The sequence below is a fragment of the Rhincodon typus genome, chromosome 25 (genome assembly GCF_021869965.1).
Source record: "Rhincodon typus isolate 14 chromosome 25, sRhiTyp1.1, whole genome shotgun sequence".
In the NCBI taxonomy this organism is placed as follows: Eukaryota; Metazoa; Chordata; class Chondrichthyes; order Orectolobiformes; family Rhincodontidae; genus Rhincodon; species Rhincodon typus.
In genome coordinates, this window is record NC_063356.1 from 33,927,493 (window position 1) to 33,946,779 (window position 19,287).

Sequence of the window (19,287 nt, forward strand, 5' to 3'; positions counted from 1 at the left end):
AAGTGGGTGACATAGCCAACACCTTCAATAAGTCATACATGGTTGCATCTGTTTGGTGACTCAGGTCATATCTACAAAAAGTAGCAATTATCTTGGGTTGTCACCAGGCAGGGTTAGCAAGTACGTGGATTTGCCAGAATCGTTGGATTCCAAACTGTTCAGGGACCTATTGACTACACACAAGTACCCCTTTTGAGGTTTGGGATGGAATTCCTCCCTGGAGCTGGCAAGAGGAGAAATAATTGGACAAGCTGGCCCTACAGAGATGCTCATCACCTTCTTGCTGCCTTTGCCAATACACTGGAGACTTTCTTGACTTGCCATCAATAAAAGCCCTTACGTAGTCAATTAATGGGAAGGTTATAATGGAGTACGTGATGCGCCAACTCTTCCCCTCCATTTAGCCAACTACAATTTTTAATTGAAAGTTGTAAGAATAGCATCCTCAAGACAGGAAGGTGCTCTTTTAAAATGAATATTGTCCTTCCTCAATTTACAGCTGGCCAATCATTTTATGCTGTATCCTGAGCAGGGGTCACCCCTCCGAAAGGACATGCTGTGAGCAACAGCTATGACCAGAAGAAGCAGAATAAAGAAAGATTTGATATACACTCAATAGTTACAGTAGCTTCTTTGTGAGCTGAGATAGTCAGGAATAATTCTTTGAGCTTTGCCAGCAAATGTTGGGCCTCCTCTATTTTGTTTTCACAGTGCTGCTTCTGAAAGTACTGGACTCATGTCTTGATCATACCTAGGAGTTAAACCTAAATGCAAGGCGAGTAGTTTAAAATGTGTGCCTTGCATATCTAAATATTATTGTGGTCTCAATTCTATCAATTTTAGAATCTTGATTGCTGAATGAACTGATATTTTATTAATATTGACATATTAAGCTAGTGTTCATATAAATTACTGACAGCAGACATATTCCACCAAAAGTGCAGCCTGAGGCTATTTCAAACTTGTTCTTTTCTTTCAAGCTTCAAAGCAAAAGATTAATTTTGCTGCCACCTCCTACTGTCTCCTCTGCAACGTTAAAGTACTTAGATAAAACCCTTCCCAAATTATTCTGTATTCACTAACCATATGTTCTTATGAACAAAAATACAACTTTTTATCCAAACAGCGCTCATTGTGGAATTTAAGAGACAATTTCAATTTGTTTATTCAGTGATTACAGATCCCCAGAGCAAGCAATAACCTTCTCATTTGTAGAGTTCAAAGTGATTAGTCTACCACTTAGTCATAGAGAGGCCACTGCTCAATAATATGCAATACGTTTTGTGTCTCTTCATGAGTGTATAAGTACTGATGCCCAAAATGTGAATGTTGACTGTATAGGGCCCTACCTATCCTGAACCTGTCCAGCAAGGATACACTCATTGTGGTAGTTCAAAGCCTGGCCATCAACAGATGGACTATTTCAAATGACCTCAGAGGTCATAGGTGCTTTTCAATTGAGAAGAAGATCATGGAAAATAAGAACAAGAGTAGGTCATTGAGTCGCTTGAGCCTGATTGTTAAATAAAAACACATCTTGGATCACAAATCTGTCTAATCATTAACTAAAAATGTTATTGAATATTGTGAAGACTTCACCTGACTTTTAGTGCCCATACAATATCAATTATTTCACTTCTTTGTTTTAGGTTTCTGGAAAATATTCAAATTTTATTGAGTTTTCCTGAACAGATATTGTACTGCAAAAGCACCAGAAAATATTTGGTAGTTGATCTGCTCAGCAAATCCTCACGGAAATCAAGAGCAAATTAGCTCAAATCCTAAATTGTTTCTCTTAATGGTGAATTGATTCTTTTAAATGTTCAGCACCATTTGCAAATCCTCAGATACTGAAGCAGTCCATGCAGAAATGCAACAAGATCTGGACAATATCCTGGCTTGGGCTGACAAGCTATGACCATTATCAATAAGAGACAATCTAATCACTGCCTCTTGAGATTCAATGGTGTTACCATTACTGAACATGCACCCCCCCCACCCCACCCACCACACCACCACTCAACTGGACTGGACTCATCACATAAACATAGTGGATGCAAGATCAGGTCAGAAGCTAGGAATACTGTGGCAAGTAATTCATCTCCTCACTCCCCAAAGCCTGTCCATCATCTACAAGGTGCAAGTCAGGAGTGTGTATGTAGCTCCAACAACACGCAAGAAGATTGACAGCATCCAGGATAAAGCAGCCCGCCTGATTGGCAACACATCCAAAAGCATCCATTTCCTTCCCCACTGATGCTCAGTAGCAGCAGTGTGTACTATCTGCAAGATGCACTGCAGAAATTCATCAAAGAATCTCAGACAGCACCTTCCAAACCCACAACTACTTCCATCTAGAGGGACTAGGGCAGTAGATGCATGGGAACACCACCCCCTCTAAGCCACTGATCCTCTAGACATGGAAGTATATCACTGTTCTTTCACTGTCAGTGGATCAAAATCCTGGAATTCCCTCTCTCATGGCATTGTAGATCAATCCACAGGAGGTGGACTGCAGCTGTTCAAGAAGGCAGCTCGCCACCACCTTCCTAAAGGCAACTAGGGACAGATAATAAGTGCTGGCCAGCCAGCGACGTTCACATCCCACAAATGATTTTTTTTTAATATTCACTTTTTTAAAACGTGAAGCTTAAATTTATGGTACTAAAAGCCAGTTAATCACAGGAACACCAGCATTTATCATGTCACTGCGCCAAGGGTAAAATGTAGTTAAAAAATGATTTCTAGTATCAAGTCAGGTTGCTCACTGGATCAGAAATTCCTCCACTGAACAGTTTTGGTTGACAACCTCAGGTATCTTGTGGTTTGCTTTTATAGGGGGATCCATTAGTTACTAACTTGTTAAAATTAACTTTACTGTAGTGATTGCAATGAGGTCAGCCAGGTGGCCTTCAGAGATATGAGTTCCCTGATTGGGGCTGTTAACCTAGTCCAATCTGGTCCAATCTGGGAGCTCTGGCTGACAGATATAAACAAGGGTGTCAAAGGTTCTGTTCACTCTGAGAGCTGGCTCCGAAGAAGCCGGACCAGTGTCAAATACTATGCACGTGTAAATAAAGGGTGACTTGGTGACAGGTACAGGCAACTGTGAAGTTATTTCTTTTGCCATTTTGACAGAGGTCAGCACAATGATTAATTGTAGAGTCAGTAACACTTTTGAGATTGTAAAGATCTAAAAATATTTAGAATAAATATGTAGATTATAGTCAATTAGCAAAACTTTTCTTGCTGTTGTCCCGTGAGTAAAATATTAGAGTTGAAACATCGTAACTAAACGTATAATTTCAAATAAGCTAGAGTTGGTGGATATTTTAAGCAATGGTTTGTATAGATTTATTAATATATGAATTATAAGATTAAATTCCAGATTATTAAATTTGAAGAAAACTTATTCATGTATTCTTTTTATTAATCTGATCAATCCATATGATGGTCAATTATGAACATGTTTTATCCTATTTTCAGCCACTCTTTAATGTAATTTTTGGGGTTCCGCCAATGAGTGAGTGCATGTTTCCTCAAACTGCATCCATTAGAACTTCATCATCTTGTTCACATGATCTTGTTATTTCTCAAACATACTTATAAATAGCAGGTTACAATGATGATGAAAGATTTAATTCATGAGGAAAGGAGGGTGTCAGTTTGCTCAGTTGGCTGGATAGCTGGTTTGTGGTGCAGAGGGACAGTTCATTTCCCCCACAGGCTGACGTTACTGTGAAGGACTCTTCCTCTCAACCTCTGCCCTTGCCTGATGTTTGGTAACATTCAGACTAAACCACTACTGTACATGGGGAAAGGAGTGATCATCCTGCCACTAGCTTATTATATTAAGTCTTATACCAACTAGTCATTGAAATGGCTGCTGCAAACCACTGGGTGGAAGTACATTAGCAAGCTGCTAACAGCAGTAATGCAAGCCAACTGCAGTTTACGATTCATCTACACATCCTGTCATATTATACCCTAACAGGAAACTACGGTTAACTCCTTCATGTTTTCAATCATTTCAGTTTATTTTATGATAATTCCCTCAAACATTTCCAGTGTTTGTTTTAATTGCAGATTTTTTCCATCTGATCTAACTACTGCTCTTCCAAATTGAATTAATTTTATAGCTGTGTACTAATAACTTACCTTGTATTATGTACCGTTGAGTTATTCTTGGATGAGAATTCAATCTCATCAATTCAAACTGGGCTGATTCTAGATACTAACTAGGTGCTAGCTCCCAATAAAAAAATACTATGTTGCAAATAAATAAATTTATGAAAATACATAGTTTGATCAAAGCAACTGGGTGGTAATTTTGACTTGGTGATAAATTGATAATTTTGATTCGTTGAACTTTGGGAGATAGGAGAGATCTATAACAAGCAGCTGAATCGATACAGTCCATTTCATACACTCATTGGATCAAAATCATCAAAGGTCTCAAGCCTGTAGAATGCACCTGCTCATTGTCTGTGTCTATGCAGTCTCTACAACTTCCACTCTTTGTAAACACTTTCCAAAAATTCTTCTCTTCAACCTTTTTGTTTGGGCATCCCTCCTTACTGACTCAAAATTAATTTTCTTCCTGCTTTGCTTTGTAGATTCTTGGGATATTTATTGCACTGAGTAACATATGAAGGCAAGTTGTTGTGACTGATCTTTAAATTGTCCTTTGCAGACCAATTTTAATGTGGATAAAAATAGGGTATTACAGAGTTATTGTGCCATGCACCATTTATGGACCCATTCCTGTGCTTCCATTGTATGTACTGGGATCAAGCATAGGTCCCTGTCTGAATCAAGTGGAAGCCTAGTATCCTATGACACGCACAGGACACAGATGTGATTTCAGGATTACCAGGAAAAGCACATAACAGACATGATTGTTCTAGTTGAACTTTGAAAGGATGAGGAATGGTTCTGAAGAAGCTGAGTATATTACTTTCGTAGAGGCAGAACAGAGGCCTCCTTCAGGTTCCACCGGAACAACGTGGGGCACTGCTACACTGATTGCCCCTGCTTTGACATTCCCACTGGCCAGGTTTTCCTCTGGGTGGGCCACTTGATCCAGTGCTGACCCTCCTGCAGTCGAATACTTCTTTCAGGTATACATCTTGCTGGCTGCAGGATAATGGGGAATAGCTCTCAAATTGGAACAGCCCCCCCCGTAGCAGGTACGAATAACTGTTCTGTCAGCTGCCTATCTGTACTATGCATGGAATTAGGCTGATCCTTTTGTGTATTTAACATTGTGACCTTGCATGAAGAATAGCTCAAGGTGTCACAGACAATCTTCATATAAACACATCCTTAGATGTCCGAATAGTAATCACACATTTTAACACTGCAATCATTTAATATCTGCATATTAACTTGTTTAATTCTTTTCATTTCCATTTAAGAGCATCTTGATTTTTTCTTGATTCTATTGCGTTTTTTTATTCCTTATGATTCATTTAACTTCTCCTCTGTGTTGTTCCTCGCATCATAACATTTCAGGCTTCGTCCATCAGAGATTTATCATTAAATTATTCACCTTGTTTGAATGACTGACAATACCAAAATAGTTATTGAATTATACTGAATTACAGAAATTAGTTTTGTTATTTGGATTCGTGTTGTGTAAGGTTCACTGTTAATGTCTGCTAGAATCTCTGGAAAATTGTAACATATCTTTCTATCATATACAATGAAGTAAAGAAATAACTTTTGTGTAGAGGTAATGCTAGCATAAAGTACAAGAATTGGAGAATATCATGGGAGCACAGTTGTTGTGTGGCATATGTAACCAAATGAAAAATTTGGATTATATGAGTTTTGCAGGTTTGTTGCATGTACATACAAAAGGAATTCTTACCTCTGTTTTAATAAAATCAAAAATCTCTCCAATAATAGAAATAAGAGATAAGCCCAGTGCTATCCTTTAAATACCAGAATGTGTGAAATCCAATTGTATTGCAGCTATTATAAAACACAATAAATTGTGAAGTTTATGGCAACCCTACCACGCAACCACACACAAATGTAATTCTGAGACTGACTCACATTCAATTTTATGTGCTTAAGGAAGGAAATGGCATTCTCAAAACATCAACCTGCTAAAAATAACTGATTAGTTTTCAATTCTGTTACTTTTATTCTATATTTGTGTTTAAGCTGTGATTGTGTGTGGCATAGTTGAGTGGAGTAACATGGAGATAATAACAATTCCTCTAAGTGAGAGTTAAATTAACATGGGTGGATCAAGTCATAAAACTAGAATATTTCGACAATTTTGTCAACTTAACTATACATATTACTGAGCTCTCTCGCAGAATTGACTCATTAACTGCTCAGCTCCTTAATGGTGGCTTTAACTGTGTAGGCATCCAAAGATCAGTTCTAACTCACCTGGATGTCGATCTCCTGTAAGCAGATGCAATACTACCCTAACTGGTGGCATTTATGATCTCTTATATATTATTGAAAAGAGCACCACCAACTCATTTGCAAAATTACTGTAGAATCCACTGTACAAGTTTCATGAACAAATCATTCCCTGAAAATGTTGTGAGAATAAATTACAGAATTAACCAAATGCTTGGGTGTTAGTAGGTTAAAAATTGAAGCACCTGGACCAATGACTTTTCTGTTCACTAATATCTGGTAACCATGCCTGGTTTAGATAGTAAATGGGCAAAGGCAGCATGATGAATGTTTGCAGGATCAGAATTGACTGATGAAGTGATACTTTCTGTGTCCTGTTAAATGCAAAATGATGATTACTATGTTGTGAAGACAAAAGTTTTTGAAGGAATTTTACAATGATGCCCAAGGTCTTTATTTTCTACTTCTCCATCTTCTGCAATTATTTTGCATCAGTCAAATTCTGCAGTAAGTTACTTACCTTCTTATTGCCCAAAGTTTGCCACTGTTCAAAGGCAGGAGCCAGAATGGAACATTCTCCAATTGCCTGGATGGATGCAGCTCCAGCAATTCTCAAGAAGCTTGACACCATGCAGCTCCATTCATCAGCCCCTAATTGACAATCTTAAACATTCACTCACTCCTGCAGTACTACACACTAATATCAGTGGGTGACATCCATAAGATGCACTGCAGCAGTTCACCATGGCTCCTTCAACGACATCGTCCAAACCCATGACCTCTACCACTTACAGAGACAAGGGCAGAAAATGTATGGGAACCACTAGCACTTAAATTCCCTTTCAAGTCATACATCATCCGCACTTGGGACAATATTATTCTCTCCTTCACTGTCACTGCATCAACATCCTGGAACCTTCTACCCAATAGTATTATGGCTGTACCTATAGCACATGGACTGCAGAGATCCAAGAAAATGGCCTAAAGTCTTCTTCTGAAGGGAAATTAGAGATGGCAATAATGTTCACTTTAGAAGATACGTCTTGATCATATAAATAAATAAATTATTAGAAAAGAAGACCACCACCTACAAAATTAATTAGGAAGGCATATAAGTTTCTCAGTTTAAACATATATACGTAATAAAGGGGGCAGGTCAGTGGGCTCAGTTGGCTGGACAGCTGGTTTGCAATCAAAAGTGACATTTGATTCCCACATCATCTGAGCTTGCCACAAAGGTACCTCCGACTGAACTTTGCCTGAGGTGCGATGACCCTCCAGTTAAGTTCACCACTAGCCATTTCTCTCCAATGAAAAAATGGTCCTCTGGGACTAAGGTATCTAACCTTGTATGTGTAATCCCATGCTAAAATATATTGTGGTTTTTATATTTTATCCCTACTACACTGTGTGATTTCATATGAATATAATCAGCCCTACAGTCTGAAAACCTCCACAACATTAATGGATGTGTGAGGACAGAGTTAAAGTTATCATTCTTTCAATTATGCAGTTTCTCCACAATTAGATATTGTCAAAGACTGATAATGTTTCTCCTTCAATTTCCTCTTTGTGAAAGGACCCACAAATCCTCAAGTGTAACATAACATGCAATAATTACAATTATTACTAAATTCTGTTTCCTGAACTTGCACTTAATACTACAGTACTAAGGACAGCACATTCACAAACTGAAGAGCACACAGTGGCAAGCACCGGACTCATGCCGCTACCATGTCTAATGAATAATTAGAAGTATGTAGCCTTGTGACTCAAATCTGGTATTTTCATATCTATAAGAAGCTCTTAAAGATGTGTCTGGTGTTTATACCATCATGGTGGGCACTTTGATAAATATTGGGAGGAGAAAATGTCTGTAATCCCTGGCAGGATAATTTTCAGAAGACTTTCCCCATTATTTTCAATGCTAGGTGAAACTAAAATTCTCATTTCATCTGCTGCTACAATTGTTTTAATTCTATACTGTATAATTCAGGTAAGTATTATGTTATTATATCATGAAAAGAATGCTTTTATTACACTGATCATGTAATGTGCTGTGTTCAGAATCTATGACATCAAGAATCGATTATTTAAAACCATTATCCTATAATCAATCTTGAACCATTACATTATGCTGGGACCTATTCTGCAAAATGTGAGGTTAATTTAATCTGCCTTAAATTATTATATAAAGTTTGTGCTGTGCCTAAATTCGCATGAATATAGAGATGAACTAACCAGGAAAGTAGTTGTGCAAGGCAAATGTTTGATTTTCCCACTTAAACTGAAGTGAATATGATTTGAAGCAATGATGAACAGACGTTCTTGTGTGATAGAACCAAGATTCAAACTTGGTATTATAATTTTTGGAGTACTCATTATCAAAGAATATCAGTGGTTAGCACTGCTGCCTCACAGCACCAGGGATCCGGGTTCGATTCCACCCTCGGGTGACTGCCTGTGTGGAGTTTGCACATTCTCCCCGTGTCTGCGTGGGTTTCCTCCTGGTGCTCCGGTTTCCTCCCACAGTCCAAAGATGTGTAGGTTAGGTGGATTGGCCATGCTAAATTGCCCATAGTGTTCAGGGATGTGTAGAATAGGTGGGTTATAGGGGAATGGGTCTGGGTGGGATGCTCTGAGGTTCAGTGTGGCCTTGTTGGGCTGAAGGGCCTGTTTACACACTGTAGGAATTCTATGATAGGATTATTAAGATTGATGTCATATATTCTACAGGTAGGTGTATTGTGTAAATCAAATACCTTACAAATCAAGGGAGGTTGTCCATAATCAGCAATGCAACTCTGATTTTATATGAAGATTTTTTCACAGTCCTTTGGTTAAAATGTTCAGTTGCAATTATAAATCAAGTATCTGATGAATCAGTAGCTGTATAATCATGTTTAAATATGGTATTCACCATTCCGTGTAATGTACACATGTTAAATTATAAGAATAACTACAATGAATTCTAGCACAAATTGTATGATCAAATACCAACAACATAGTGCCATTTTTAACAAAACTCATTTTGTTCAAATTGGAATGTCACTGCATGCTGAGGAGATATATCTAAGCCTGGACATGGGCAGACTATTATCGGTATCTTGATTGTAGAACTAATTATTCTGAACTCCTGATTGTGACACAAGATAGATGGTTGAACCATGAAAGCCTTACTCAACCATCAATCTCATATCCCAGCCCAATTATTAAGAAAAGGCTTCTGCTGTGTATGATTCAACTGTGTAACATTATGTGCAAAGTTAGTTTCCGTTCATCTCAATTAAAGTAGTTATTTACAGGTATCTGTCTCAGTACTTGTAGAATATGACAAGAAGTCTGCAAGCTAACATTACACAGCTCATTCAACATTTTACTCTTCTCAGTGATGAGTTCTCTTCAACAGTGCAAGTATATAGGCAGAGAGTGCTGGTTAAATCTTGAAATTAGAAAGGGAGTCAGCAGGAACAACACAAAAAGTAATCTGAAGGTAGAAGAGACCAAATGGAAACTACTCGAATGTAACTTTGCATCGGGGTGCAGTTACACTCCAGGCAGTGTGAAAGCGAAGTCATATGAAACTATTTCCTGATGGTGGTCTCATATCTCTTGGTTTTAGTCTGTTAAGGAGCAAATTGATGAATAACCTGCTCCTTGTTTGTCAGTGCCCCCGATGCAAAGTTACATTTGAGTAGTTTCCATTTGGTCTCTTCTACCTTCAGATTACTTTTTGTGTTATTCCTGCTGACTCCCTTGTTTGTCAGTGCCGAATCAGATAGAACCTACATATAAAATTCCTAATACAACCACAATAACGTCCTTAGTCACTAAAAGCTACAATTTATTTGATTAGGTTTGCAATATAAATGCAAGTTGTTCTTGAAGCATGATGTCAAGTTGGTGTGTATTCTGCAGGCTTCTATTGTTTAGACATGAATTCTGGAACTAACTGTACACTAACCCAATTTCTTGATGCTAAAATAGGATCATGAACAGATCTAACAATGTAACTAGAGAATTGCGGGGCAATAGCACATCAACATAATACCAAGGGTTATAGATCAGGTAAGTAGTCATAGTCCATGTGGGACTACAGGCATCTCTCTCTAACAGAGAGAGGCAAGTGGCTAAATATGGTTTTTAGGAGTACAACTCGAAATCAGGTATGAAGCATGCAAGGAAGTTACCTGAAGTAATTGCACGAGTTACCATTTTTTGAGGACATTTTTGAGGATGTGACCAGTAGAGTGGACAAGGGTTAATCAGTGGATGTTGTGAATCTAGACTTTCAAAAGGCTTTTGACAAGGTTCCACACAAGAGGTTACTAAGTAAAATTAAAGCTCATGGTATCAGAGGTAATGTATTAACATGTATACTGAACTGGTTGGCAGACAGGAAGCAGAGAGTTGGCATAAACGGGTCCTTTTCAGAGTTGCAGGCAGTGATGAGTGGGGTACCACAGGGTTCAGTGCTGGGAGCTCAGCTTTTCACAATATACATTAATGATTTGTACGAACGAATTGAGTTCAATATCTCCAAATTTGCAGATGACACTAAGTTGGGTGGCAATGTATGCTGTGAGGAGGATGCTAAGAGGCTGCAGGGTGAGTTGGACAGAGTGGCTGAGTGGGCAAATACTGAGTTTATCCACTTTGGTGGCAAAACCAGGAAGACTGACTATTATCTGAACAGTGGCAGTTTAGGAAAAGATGAGGTGCAACAAGACCCGGGTGTCATAGTGAAACAGTCGCTGAATGTTGACATGCAGATGCAGCAGGTGGCGAGGAAATCTAATGGCATGCTGGTCTTCACAGCAAGAGGATTTGAGTATAGGAGTAGAAATGTCTTGCTGCAGTTATACAGGGCATTGGTGAGGTCACACCTTGAGTATTGTGTGCAGTTTTGGTCTCCTAGTCTGAGGAAGGACGTTCTTGCTATTGAGGGAGTCCTGCAAAGATTCACCAGACTGATTCCCAGGATGGCAGGACTGACATATGAAGAAAGACTGGATTGACTGGGCTTGTACTCACTGGAATTTAGAAGAATGAGGGGGTATCTCAAAGAAATGTATAAAATCCTGATGGGACTGGACAGGCTGGATGCGGGAAGAATATTCACGATGTTGGGGAAATCCAGAACTAGGGGTCATAGTCTAAGAATAAGGGGTTAGCCATTCAGGACTGAGATGAGGAAGAAGTTCTTCACTCAGAGAGTTGTGAACCTGTGCAATTCACTAACACAGAAAATTGTTGGGGTCAGTTCATTAGATAAATTCAAGAGGGAGCTGGATGTGGCTCTTGCGGCTAAAGGGATCAAGGGGTATGGAGACAAAGCAGGAATGGGATACTGAAATTGCATGATCAGCCATGATCATATTGAATGGTAGTGCAGGCTCAAAGGGCCGAATGGCCTATTGCTACACCTATTTTCAATGCTTCTATGTTTGAGTACAAGCCCAGTCAATCCAGTCTTTCTTCATATGTCAGTCCTGCCATCCTGGGAATCAGTCTGGTGAATCTTTGCAGGACTCCCTCAATAGCAGGAATGTCCTTCCTCAGACTAGGAGACCAAAACTGCACACAATACTCAAGGTGTGACCTCACCACAGCATGCCCACAGCATTGGCATCCATCGCATACAATCTAGCCATCTAAGTCAAATGACCCAGATTTTAAAGTATTGCATATAGGGCAAAAGGTTGCTTCATAAGTCTATACCAAATGGAATTGAAGTAGTACGAGATGACTAGAAAGGGACCAAGGATATTAGTGCACACACTAATACTATACAATGTAACAAAACAATTAATAATTTGATACAATGCTAGGCCGTAAGTCAGAACTACCTCAAAGCAGTTATATACAAATTACATTAAGACTTTACAATGTACTAGCCAGTTTTGTATCCTCACTACAAAAGATCTACAAAAATTAGTGAGGTTATAAGAAAATAGAACAAATGTAGAAGAGATAAGCTGTGCAGAAAGAAAAGATAATCAAATTCTGTAGATAAGAGAGTTACCATCTCTGAAGTATTAAATTGTAACAATAAAGTAAATTCAGAACACTGCTTCTAAGTCAAAAAACTTAAAAAGCTAAGTTAATGTAAAGTACTTTTAGAACAAAATAAACAAAAGTAATTTATTTCCACCAGCTTCAAAAATAGCAATAGATGATGTATATGAGTGCCATCCTCTCGAAGTCACACATCGCTCCAACTTGGGTAAATACCACTGCTTTCACAGTTGTTATGTCAAAGTCTTGGAACTCATTGATTAACTCTCTGAATTTGTTGGGGCACTTTGAAATCATGAGCATCACATTCAAGTTGAAGATAAACAGCTTCTCAAGGCAGTGAAAGATGGAGATAATGTATCCAACTTGACAATAGTTTCCACATACAAATAATGTTTTTTTTTAAAAAAGCTTTATAGGAGAATCAATGTTTGGGACAATCTGCCAAGCTGAGCAGTTAAGCCAAAACCATTGAAAATGTTTCATTAGAAACATAAATGCAAAATTGTGGAAATTGGAATCATGCTTCGGGATGCCAACCCATTAACTTTTCCTAGTTGCTTGCTATTGTGGTCCAAGGAGACATTGTGGATTCAGTTACACTGCTAGAAGAAGAACGTGGCATTCTCCCAATGTCTTGGGTAATATCCCTTCTTCAACTAATGCTATTAAAAATATGTTAAATGTTGTTTCATTTATTTGCTGTTTTGTGTGATCTTTCTGTGCACATGTACCATATGACAAGAGTTGCCACATTTAAATGAAATGTACAAATTACATTAAGACTTCACAATGTTCTAGCCAGTTTTGTATCCTCACTACAAGTTAGCCCTGAGAAACTGTACAGGGCACTATATAAGAATACTTTTTTTCTTGTACTAAGTAAATAATCCACAGCCACATTCCACCAAGATACAATGATAATGTTTAATCACTTGAGCATATAAATTAAATTAATTTGTTTATGTTCATGCTCATATAGAATTAAGATTTACAGTATAAATGTCTGAAACTAGGTACTTTTAATCTGCGGTTCATACAACTCCTGACCTAGGCAGGATTACATTTTTAATTCATTCATTAATTAATTTTTAAGTGTTTCATGAAGAAATACAATAATCGGATCCTATGCTTTAATTAGTTTAATTAGATATTCTTCTCTGGTTTCTGCATTATCTGCTAGTTTGAAGACACTTGAAGGATTCACTCATTTCGTATGAATATATGAATGTTTTATCCAATGATGAGTTTCTCAAATTAAAGAAGCAACAGAAATTCCTCATCAGAATAAAGATGACCTGTAATGATAGTCACCCTCTGGATTTCTTGCACTGTTCCTTCACTCTTTAGTATATTTCCCAGTCTTTCTCATCATCACTCATAATGATAAGTTGTCTCTACTTCAACCTCCGAGACCAGCCTGAGTAATAAAATCTTGGAATCCTTTGGAAAGTCTCCTAGTTTATAGTGTTCTTTTAGATTTTGAGTTTGAACTTCAGGATGGCAAAGCATATACCAACTGCAGTTTCCTTCAGTTGATTTTCCCAGAAATAAAACATATGTGTCATACTCTCATGTCAACAGGGTGCAGGTAGGGTAGTAATGCCTTTAGGATAGGTTGCCTTACCACACCAGTGAATGGTTTTCGTCAATTCAAAATATCACAGCAGATTATTCATTGATAAATTGCACCAGATGCCCAGCTCTCATGTTATTTTGCTTGTCGTTACTCAGATTATGTTGCAAGTGTCTCTATAGTTATTGAACATAATACTTACACAATGATATTTGCATTCACAACAGCAGTAACATATCGTAAGCGCAAGATTAAAAAAAATATAATTCATGAACTCCTTTCAAAAGGTGATTATTGAAATTTAAATCTAATGGAAACTATTCTGATTCAAGTGCTTCCTGTTGGAGTGCTGGGGTGAAATCGAATCCCTGAAGTGTTATCACAACTTGATGCATGAGGTACAGAAATGTTAGTTCGACTCCAGAGCTCACGTTTTGCACAGAAGAAAAGCAACATCAGTTAGCTTTCTTTTTTTGCAGTGATTTATGGGGCGGAATAGCCGTTTCCTTTTCTTCAGCAGCTTCTGTATTCCTTGGCAGAAGATTGTAGGAGACAGTAGCCGTGATGAAGTAAGCCATTATACCGGTATATCCCCCCAGCAACACGCAAAGAGGCTGGGCAAGCAGGAAGAGACAGGCCACATTCACGGAGGCTCGATTATCCAGTATTAGTTCATTCTTCTTGCAACTGGTGACGACTTTGTAAAAGTAAATCAAAGCGACCAATGCAAACACTGTCTGATCGTGCATCATTTTGTTTCTTTTTCGCGAAGAAAATGTAATAGATTGGAGATTTCCTCCGTCCGTGTCACTGAGATCGCGTGTAATAGTTTGTGACCTCTGATCCTGACAGGTAAATATTAACAGAACTGTGTTTTGTGTTTTATTGATCTTGGACTTTGTAGGTTTACAACCTGCACTGATAGCATGAATGTCAATTGCAGTGCACTTCTTTGCGAATGTAGTTGGCTTCTCCATGTTTATAATCGTTTCTTTTTATCTTGTTTTTTTTTATTGCTGCTATCATTTTTTCTTCCATATTTCTCCTTTCCTGTTTCACCCATATACTTCTCCTGTTTTTAATCTGCCGCTTTCCATTTCCTAGCCACATCTTGTGTTCTTCTATACAATTTGGAAACTGTTTCGAGTTTTTTTTTCGTATTTTCATGAACGTTGTGTAGATTTTTTTTCCTGCGTTCTTTACTTTCTGGCTCAACAGTATCATTCACACAATTAACTTAATTGATAGTTGAATTTATAATCCACTAATTAATTCATTTAAAGAAATAGTCTCTGGTGTATAGATTTAATGATATTAATAGATCTATTTTGTAGAAATGCTGCTAAGCTAAGTGGGTTTGTAAAAATCAAGCGGAATAACAACACATGATTTTAAGGACAAGACTGTGAAGAAGTGAATTGAATACAATTCTCTCTAGCATTAATACTTTCATCTGCTTTTACAAAATCATCACCAGGTACCGGAAGATTGAACTTACGCTGGATAATTGAGCCTCTGTGAATAACAACTTGGGAACTGGAAGGGTTTAGAGGAATATGGGCCAAATGCTGGCAAATGGGACTAGATTTATTTAGGATATCTGGTCGGCATGGACGAGTTGGACCGAAGGGTCTGTTTCCATGCTATACATCTCTTTGACTCTATAACTGGGTTGCCTTTGTGAAACTAAAATGATTGATCAGAGTGGCCAATTGGTCAGTGTTGATTTGTGTAGAAATCCACAACTCGCATGAATTTTCTTAAATGTTCTCCTGCTTAGCCAACAACCTGTCGCACGTCTGTAAAGTTCAGCATCAAATATTCTATGTGGTACGACCTTATAGGGGCTAATCTATGCTTGCATCTGTATATGATGACTGAGTAGTCACAGGCACAAATAGAGCTGTGAGTTGGTTGGGATAGTTCTGCTTGGCTGTTTTAACAGAGGGATTATATGCACAAGAAAGCAAAATACTGTGGATACTGGGAATCTGAAACAAACACAGAGAATGCTGGTGAAACTCAGCAGGTCTGGCAGCATCTGTGGAGAGAGAAGCAGAGACAATGTTTCAAGTCCAATATAACTCCTCAGAACTGAATCTATCCTGTAGAAGTCATACTGGACTTGGACCATTAACTGTGTTTTCCTCTCCACAGATGCGACAGACCTGATGATTATATGCATCCTTGCATAGAATGCATATAATATTTAGAAACATAAACATTCAGAAATTATGATTTTTCGCAAAAAATAACATCTTGAAATTTTGATTTTGGAAATGTTTTTGGCAATTTGTCTTGCAGAATAATGTGATAGGCCGAAGGATAATATATGAATACTATTTGACTGCTGGTTCTTGACACTTGTATTTAAAACCAAAGTGAACAGCTGCACTTAAAAGTTATCCTCCTTTGTATAACAAGATTTCTTTACAGTAACGATTTCAAAGTATTTTCTGAATACTAGTGTAAGCTGTGAGTAGAACCTGTTGCAGATTTTCGCTGGCAGCTAATCGACACAGCACATATGTTATATAAACAAGTTTCCTGGCCTTTCTCAATTTTATTGTAGCCCTTTGAGTCAGTAGTTGAATTAATATTTAGGAATATTGTGGCAATATCTGGGGACATTTTGTATTTCCATTTCCATTGGTGTTGTGATGAAGGAAACAAAATATTACATTAGGTATTTGAAACAACAAAAATTGAGTTTGGTGATAACACAGTGTGGAGCTGGAGGAACACAGTAGGCCAGGCAGCATCAGAGGAGCAGGAAAGTTAATGTTTTGGATCGGGATTTCCGAAGATTTCTGCTGCTCTGATGCTGCCTGGCCTGCTGTGTTCCTCCGGCTCCACATGGTGTTATCTCTGACTTCAGCATCATCAGTTCTTACTATCTCTGAATGAGTTTGGTGAGGTCTTTTTGGAAGAAAATGATTATCTTACTGATCAAAATGATAGAAACTTGATTTATCATTACATTTAAAATAGAAATTAAAATATTAACTGGCAGGACTTGTTGTCAGACCACAACCATTAATTCATCTGAAGGAAATGCTGCCTGCCCAGCGATGCCCTCATCCTGTGAATGAATAAAGAACAAAGTGCAATGAGTTTACCTCAAACTTGCTGTTTTGTACAAATAGATTTTCAGAAAAAAAAATATTTTTTTAATATTCTTTCGGACAGGTGAACCCACAGACTGGTTTCTCTTAGTTGCTCGACCCAAAGAAACTCAAGTCAGTTTCAGGACCATTATTGCGAACAGAAATTAAAATTTTGGTTTCAGGATCAAAACTAAAACTGATCTGAGCAGTCTCATTTCCACTATTTAGAGACTGATCCTCATAGATAGAAACAAGATGGAAAAAGTTTCAGTTTGTTGTTGTAATGTTTTGATACAGTCAGGTTTTGTGCATTCTGGAATTATGAACTATGACTTGCTATGCTTAAGTTAAGTTATAAGACCATAAGAAAGAGGAAGAGGAGGAAACCATTCAGTCTCTCAACTTGCTGTGCCATTCAATAGCATCACACTGATCTGACACTTCTCACATTCCTGCTTTTCCCCATCACCATTAATTCCCGACTGATCAAGATTCTATCTAACTCAGACTTAAATATACAAAGGAATCTGCCCTCGTAGCTCTCTTTGGCAAGAGGTTTCAAAGACTCACATCTCTCTGAGAAAAGAAATTCCTACTCACCTCATTCTTAAATAAGACAATCCCTCCATATCGGGGATCATCCTAGTGAACCTTATATTCTTTAAAATAAAAATATGGGAAAACCTGTTTTTGGGGATGGGACTCAGCTGCAATTTAAAGCAAAATTCTGATCACAGGTTAGCTCAATTGTGTAGATTGGAATATTTTAATGTTTAAGCATCTGTTAAATTAACAGAAATGAATGTATTAGGAATGCTGAGCTATAGAACAAAGAACAGTACAGCGCAGGAACAGGCCCTTCAGTCCATCCTGTCTGCGCAGCCCATGATGCCAGTCTAAACTAATCCCATTTGTCTGTTTATGTAACTGTCTAAATGCCTCTTTCAAGTTTCTATTATTGGTGCCTGTTTATTCTGAAACTATGCCCTCTGGTCCTAAACTGTACCAAGGGACCTTTTACCACCTCCCCTGGCAGCACATTCCAGGTGCCTGCTGCCCTCTGTGTAAAAGAAATTTGCCTCGCACATCTCCTTTAAAACTTGCCCCTCTCACCTTAAACTCACACCCCTAGTATTTGAGATTTCCACCCTGGGAAAGACTCTGACTATCCATCCTATCTATACCCCATATCATTTTATATACTTCTAAAAGATCGCCCTTCAGCCTCAGATGGTCTAGCAAAAACAATCTCAGTTTATCCAACCTTTCCTTATAGCTAATGTACTTCAATCCAGGCAGTATCCAGTAAACCTCCACTGCACCCTCCCCAAAACCTATACATCCCTCCTATTGTGTGGCGACCAGAGCTGCCAATACTCCAAATGTAGGTTAAGTTTTATACAGCTGCAACATGACTTGCCAACTCCTATACACACTGCCCTGACTGATGAAAGCAAGTATGCTGTGTGCTTTATCCACTTGTGTTGCCACTTTCAGGCAGTTATGGACTTGCACCCCCAAATCCCTCTGTATATCAGTGCTCCTGAGGGTTCCGCCATTTACTGCATGCCTTTCTCCCGTCTTTGACCTCCCAAAATGCATTACATTTCCGCTCAAATTTCCAATTGACCTATATCCTGTTGTATTCTTTGACAACCATCCTCACTATCCACAACTCCACCAAGTTTCGTGCCATCTGCAAACATACTAATCAGGCCACCTACATTTTAATTCAAATCATTTACATATTGCAAACAACAGAGGTCCCAGTACTGATCCTTGTGGAAGACCAGCAGTCACACACCTCCAGTCAGAAAAGCACACCTCCATAACTATCCTGTGCCCTCTTTTCCCAATGTTGATTTACCTTTTATAGTGATAAGGTGCAAACCTTTTTTTAAAGTTAAATATTTTGTCTTTATTCACAGTAAAGTACTTGTCACTGAAAGTGGTTATTTTGACCTTGACCATTAGAGGGCTCTCCAACAATACACTACAGACCTGTACAAGTGTAATAGTTCCAAAATCATAGGTTTTGCAAAAACTGAAAATTACTTGAGTTCTTAACAAAAGCACGTCCTACAAATTCATAAATCTGAGCAGTTCCTTGAAAAGAAGGCCACACAGCCTGGCTACTGTGCTATTGTGAAAAAATAGAATGGTCTTGAAAATTCCAAGGGTTTTTTCCATTCATGTTTCCCAGCA